Below are 7,581 nucleotides of genomic sequence, written 5' to 3'. Positions count from 1 at the left end.
TCTTCTTAGTACTATCCTTCACATCAGTTTAAAATTACACACAATTTTCATCATCATTAGACCTCAATCCCAATAAAAAGTACTATCTTTGCTCTCTATCACTCTTAGAAACATTCTCAAAGTGCCACTGAATTTCATCACTATTTATTATATTTTATTCTCATTTCTCAAGCCATTGCATTCTAACTCCTACCTAATGACTCCTTGGTATCAGCACACTGTTAGATCATAAGTGATCTCTGCTTCACTAAATGGATCCTTTATTTCTCTTTTAGTTGAACTTTTAATAGAATTCAATCCCATTCACCACTTCTTTCTTCTTAACCATTTCTGCTTTATATTTTCTTGGTCTCTTCATCCACCGTCCTTGTTTCAATTACTACTTATCATGTGTTTACACATGTGCACGTGCTGAGAAGATTTCTTCTTTAGGTTTCAGTTCACTTATTCTTTGTCAGTTAGCATCTCCTCAAATGTCCTAAATATTAACAACTAAAACTCCACACCTCAAAAATGAAACAAAGTAAACAATATCATCATCATCCCACATATGTTCTTATGTTAGTGAAGGTCACCATTTTTCAACTTGTTGAAAGAGTAAGGAATCTGGAATTCCCCCAATTTACTGTTTGTATATCTAGATCAGTTACAAGATTTGACCTATTTTAAATAAGAAATTATTCTCAAATTGCCTGCCTCTGCTATGGCCTAGTCTTTGAAAGTGTTATACACTTTCTTCTATCGTTTTGCTCTAGCTGCATCATTCCTCTTTAATTAAATGAACCATTTTTCTTAACATCACTGGGTCTTCACACATCCTAATATTCTTTTCTAAATCGTTCTTTGTCCTTTTCTTTACCTAACTGACTGAAACAATTCAGTTTGTAAAATACTTGTTCCAATCTATACTCCCTTAGAGCTCTTCAGGGAACTCCGACACTAAGTCAGTTACCTGTATATTATTTCTCATAGTACCAGGTTGATAATTTACCTTTTTTGAGGTAATAATCAATACTGAAAGCTAAAAATAATTTCTGTAGTTATTTGACTGATATATATTTTCTCCAACAAGTTTAATTTCCCCAAGGATATGTCCATTACTATTTATCATTTTAGGTCCTGACATAGTAGATAACCAGACATATTACTTAAATGGGTGAATCAGAAAATAAATAATAGAATACTCCATAAATTGTGCTTAAACAACTACATATTACATCTTGGAAAATTAAACTTAGCTCCCTATATCAGGCAAATGAAATGCTAAACAGGAGTGTATGTATAACGGGATAAAGGGCTTCCCAGGTTGCACTGGCAGTAAAGAACCTGCCTGCCTAGACAGGAGACCTAAGAGATGCAGGTTTGATCCCTCGGTCAGGCAGATCCCCTGGAGGAGGGAATGGCAACCCATTCCAGTATTCTTGCCTGGAAAATCCCATGCTTTTCTACAGTCCTTAGGGTCTCCAAGAGTCGGACACAATTGAAGTGGCTTAGCATGTGCACACATAAGGGAATAAAACACAGAAAATGTATTTTTAATCTTTGAGAAAGGCAAAAAAAATGAAATGAAAACAAATTTTTTAAATGACGTGCTTGTCCAAAAAAAAGGGAAAAACAAAATATTTTAATTTATATAAAACTTGTTATTAAATATGAAAAATATATAACCTATATTTATTACATAATGTTGTTGTTGTTGTGTTACCAAGTCATGTCTGACTCTGTTGCCACCCTCTGGACTGTAGCCTAACAGGCTCCTCTGTCCATGGGATTTCCCAGGGAAGCATTCTAGAGTGGGCTGCCATTTCCTTCCACATGGGATTTTCCCAACTCAGGGGTCAAACTCATGTTTTGTACATTGCAGGATGATTCTTTACCTCTGAGCTACCTGGGAAATCCATATTGTATAACATATATATATATTTAAATAGAACGTGATGAAGTCTGATAAAAATACAATATCTTCTTAAAATAGCTAATTAGAAGTTTCTCTTACTACAGGCAATACCACAGACAATATCAATTCAGTTTTGAAACAATGTTTGCTATTTTCTGACAAAAACTTTGATTTAGTTCTTAGGCATGCATGCGTGCTCAGTTGCTTTAGTCGTGTCCGACTCTATGAGACCCTATGGAGTGTAGCTTGCCAGGGTCCTCTATCCATGAGATTTTCCAGACAAGAATGCTGGAGTGGGTTGCTGTGCCCTCCTCCAGGGGATCTTCCCAAACTAGGGACAGTCTTCAGATAATGATGTGAAAATCTTTTTGACTACAGCCTGGCATCTTTTCTGTTCAGAAGATCTGCTGTTAAGTATAAAAGATACACCTGTGTTTCTTCTTATTTCCTATGCCTACCTCAAAACAGGGTATAAGTTAGAACCTTTGTGAAATACATCAGTATAAACCAAATTAACTAAATTGATCAATTTTCAAATTCTTTTCATATATAAGTGGCTCTCTGTATCTATGAGTTCCACATCCATAAATTCAACCAACCACTGATGGAAAGTATTTGAAAAACAAAATTTCAGAAAGTTCAAAAAAAGCAAAACTTGAATGTACAGCAAACTGGCAACTATTTATAAAGTGCTTACATTGTACTTCCCTTGTGGCTCAGATGGTAAACAATCTGCCTGCAATGCGAGAGACCCGGATTCAATCCCTGGGTTGGGAAGATTCCCTGGAGAAGGTAATAGCTACCCACTCTGGTATTCTTGCCTGAAGAATTCCATGGACAGCGAAGCCTGGTAAGCTTCAGTCCATGGAGTCGCAAAGAGTGGGACATGAATGAGTGACTAACACTTTCACTTTCCACATTGTACTTAAACTATTTACACGGCATGTGCATTGAATCAGATATCATAAGTAATATAGAAATGATTTAAAGTATATGTAGGATGTGCTGAGATTATATGCAAATGCCACACAATTTTATATAAAGGGCTTGGGCATCAGCAGAATTTGGTATCCAAAGGATCCCTGGAACCAATTCTCCAGGGACGCTGAGGGACAACTGTATGCCCCAATTTAAACCTGCTAAAATAGTATTTCTTGAGGAAAAATCGCAAACAGAAAATTCCTAACAAAAGCTACTTGCAATCTGAGCATTTAGATTAGTAAAATATTTATTTTTAATGGGTTTCACTAGTGACTTGGTGGTAAATAATCTTCCTGCCAATGTAGGAGTCTAGGGTTCCATCCCTGGGTTGGGTATATTCTCTGGAAAAGGAAATGGCAACCCACTCCAGTATTCTTGTCTGGAGAATCTCATGGATAGAGGAGCCTGGCAGGCAGTCCATGGGGTCACAAAAAACAGTCAGAGACGACTTAGTGACTAAACAACAATGCAATATTTATTTTCAGGTCTAAAAATTCTTAGCCCTGTAACAAAATGTATTTTAATAATGAATATTTTCTTTTTCAATAAGCATCTCTAAGTAAATAAATTTCCAGTAATAAGATTTTCTCCAAATGATAAATCAATAGAGCTGATTTTCATTAATTAAATCTCCAATCTTACTGGGTTCTAACATAGTAAATAAAAGGCATGCAAAAATTTGCTCTATATTATGAGAGAATAGAACACTTTGCAATTTTATTTGGAACTTATACTAGCATATACTATTCTTTTACATTTTTGAACTTTATTATTAATCTTTGAAAATCCTAAACTTTTCCCAAACTTCCCAAGTTCACACATGCCTATGATCTGAAATGCCAGTGTCTACAGTAGTGGATCAGAGGTTTTTTTCTAAAATATAGCTAGATTTTAAACCACATATTTTTAAAACTTTGCTAGCCCAAACTTTCAGGAATATAGTCTTGTATTTTCTATTTTTCTATTTTCTATTTCTTTCTCAGTGAATCTGTAGTTGATTTTGTACTTCAAAGACCTTCACTTATCTAAGGCAACAGGGAATTTGACAAATCTGTTTTCAAAAAATTGGAATCAAAACAAAGATCTAAACATTAGACACAGAATTAAATACAAATATTCAGTAAAATAAGTAAGCAGCTTTTTTATATACTAATATTCCATAAATCTTATCCTTGTGTGTAAATTTCAAGTTTATAAAATATAATTCTTTGGTCTATACTAGTTAAAAACACAAATACTTTTAAAATACATCACTTTCAACCAGAAAAAAAAAGGGCAGGTGATCTTCTCTGTATGGACTAACAGACCTTAATATACACATACTGTTTACAATGTTTAATAAAACAATTACAGTCTTAAAGAAGCCATTCCTTGGTGGAATAAGATTTTCAATATTTGCAAGATTCATAAAGTCACTTTTAGTCATTAACTTGTTGATGTATCTAATTGTAATACCAAATTTTACATTTGGTAACTCATAATACCAAATTTTACATTTGTGCATGTGAATATAATCCATTAATTCAGGGGTATTAATATAATTTCTAGTATTAATAAAAAGGTAACTGAATTTTGATACAATCCATATTAATATAATTCCTATGCTTTAAATTTGCCTTCACATGTGTATAAATGGACAGGTTTTGTATGCTTTTAAGTATGAAAGCATAGTCTCTTTTCTAGAGTATCTGTGAATATCTTAAGACCAGTCTCACTTTCTCTACTTAGTGTCTTCTTCACTTTATTCCCCGGAAAACGTCCTTATTTGACCCACTTTGTAGTATTTCCTTTGCTAAGATATGTTAACATGTTTACAGGGAAAAGGCCATTGTTTCAGCCACATAGCGAACATCACCTCCACCCATGTTGACCTCACAGGCTGAGTGCCATCTCCCCTGGAAGCCACAGCGTCCACCACAGCCTTGGCCGAGCTAGAGCTTCCTGTGCAGCTACCGGGGTGAGCAGAGTCGCCTGCTGCACACTTCACCCACTCACACGCAGTCATCTTTCTGTGTTCTGTTACCAGTTTTTATGTGCATTTAATTCTATTGGTCGTATCTCACTTGTACATTCTTCTTGAGTTTAGGAGTTACACCACCTCTTATTTCAACTTTTCATAACATCTAAGAGCGAACCAATATTTTTTTTGGTGTGGTGTTACTTGATAAAGCATATGAAAAACATTAACAGAAAATAGTGTATCTTTGAACTTGTCCTGTCTTATCTGAAATATACTTAATCCTCTTTCATTTGTTTAATATTAAGTATTACAGACACACAAATTTCCACACATACTACATTTTTGTCAGGGCTATTTTATATACTATTAACACACCCCAGGTTTCCCTTACCCTTCTTTCTACCCTGCCTTGTAATGTTTTTTTTTTTTTTTTCCTATCCCTTGATAACATCAGTAAGCAATTTTTGTACAGAAATTACAGTCCTGTCAATCTATTATGCATTTTATTGATAAAGAGTAATTATACTGTGGAAAAGGCATTTTATAATAGTAAGGATGGAGAAACACCTTTAACCAAGAAAATGAGAACATTTAGATTATTAAGTTGACTCTCAAAGCAAAAATATAATGATATCTGGATGACCCAAGGCCTTTCTTGACTTCTTTATTTAAATATCCAATTCTTTGACTGCAAAATACCCTTCACTGCTTTATTTTGCTTATTAGCATTCATGATCACTTATTACATATGATTTATTACTTCACTGTCTTTGTCATTTTTCCACTTTAATGTCAGTCCATGTGGACAGTGACTTTTCTTTGTTTTGTCCATTTATGTAGCCTCAGACCCTCGAAGAGTGACGGACATAAGGAGATGCTCAATAAATATTTGTTGCTGTGCTGTGCTAAGTTGCTTCAGTCATGTCTGACTCTTTGCAACCCTACAGACTGTAGTAAATCAAAGAATAAAAACCATAATCTTCAAGCTTATCTGTATCTTAAATTTGGTTAAGACTGCAAGAAAGAGTACAGTGGGTGCCATCTGTTTGGACATTTGCACCTGTATAGTATCTCCAGTACAGCTCCTATTAATACTTCATTAAAATGGCTGTAGAGAAATTAGGAAAATGTAGAGAAGTAGTTCCTAATACAAGGCTTCCCTGATGGTTCAGCGGTAAAGAATCCACTTGACAATGCAGGAAGATATGGGTTTGATCCTTAGGTTGGGAAGATCCCCAGGAAAAGGAAATGGTGATCAACTGCTGTGCTCTTGCCTGGAAAAATCCCATGGATAGAGGAGCCTGGTAGGCTACAGTCTATGGGGCCATAAAGAGTTGGACATGACTTAGCAGCTAAACAACAGTTACTAATACCGACAGCCAGTGCTGCCTTCTTCTATCTGGGTTTCCCTGATAGCCCTTCCAGGGTTTCCCTGAGTTGGTACAGAATCTGCCTGCAATATGGGAGACCCCAGTTCGATTCGTGAGTGGGGAAGATCCCCTGGAGAAGGGGCAAGCTACCCACTCCAGTATTCTTGGGATTCCCCTATGGCTCAGCTGGTAAAGAATCCACCTGCAATGTGGGAGATCTGGGTTCAATCCCTGGTTTGGGAGGATCCCCTGGAAAATGGAAAGGCTACCCACTCTAATATTCTGACCTAGAGAATTCCATGGACTATATAGTTCATGGGGTTGCAAAGAGTCAGACACGACTGAGCAACTTAAACTTTTATTTCCGTCTGCCAAACACACAGCTCCTAGAGCGAGATTGTCACATAAGAGGAACATGTCATGCATTCACTGCCAGCATCAGAGCTGTGGTCAGAGAATTTGCTCAGGAAGAGTAACAGGCCATAATGTAGAATTCCAAATTCCTCCTCCCAAGAGTGGAAGACTGTGGGAGATAGTGTATAAACAGCCCTCAAAGACGTTCACATCCTCATCCCTGAACCTGTGAATATGTTACCTTGTATGTCATGTCCCTGGTGACTCAGATGGTAAAGAATATGCCTGCAATAGGGAGACCTAGGTTTGAACCCTGGGTCAGAAAGATACTCTGGAGAAAGAAATGGCTATGTATTCCAAAATATTTGCCAGAGGAGCCTGGCGGGCTACAGTACATGAGGTCACAAGAGTCAGACATGAATGAGTGACTAATTTATGTCATATTCCCAGTGAGGTATTTAATTGTTTAAACCTATTTTATGTGCAGGCTGTATATTGTCACCCTGCTTATTTAACTTATATGCAGAGTACATCATGAGGAACACTGGGCTGGAAGATGCACAAGCAGGAATCAAGATTGCCGGGAGAAATATCAATAACCTCACATATGCAGATAACACCACCCTTATGGTAGAAAGTGAAGAGGAACTAAAAAGTCTCCTGATGAAAGTGAAAGAGGAGAGTGAAAAAGTTGGCTTAAAGTTCAACACCCAAAAAACTACGATCATGGCATCTGGTCCCATCACTTCATGGGAAATAGATGGAGAAAGAGTGGAAACAGTGTCAGACTTTATTTTTCTGGGCTCCAAAATCACTGCAGATGGTGACTGAAGCCATGAAATTAAAAGACGCTTACTCCTTGGAAGGAAAGTTATGACCAACCTAGATAGCATATCGAAAAGCAGAGAAATTACTTTGCCAACAAAGGTCCATCTAGTCAAGGCTATGGTTTTTCCAGTGGTCATGTATGGATGTGAGAGTTGGACTGTGAAGAAAGCTGAGCACCAAAGAATTGATGC

Source organism: Bos taurus, chromosome 5 (assembly GCF_002263795.3).
Source record: "Bos taurus isolate L1 Dominette 01449 registration number 42190680 breed Hereford chromosome 5, ARS-UCD2.0, whole genome shotgun sequence".
Lineage (NCBI taxonomy): Eukaryota > Metazoa > Chordata > Mammalia > Artiodactyla > Bovidae > Bos > Bos taurus.
The sequence above is the reverse complement of the archived record's forward strand: the minus strand, read 5'-3'. Positions refer to the sequence as shown.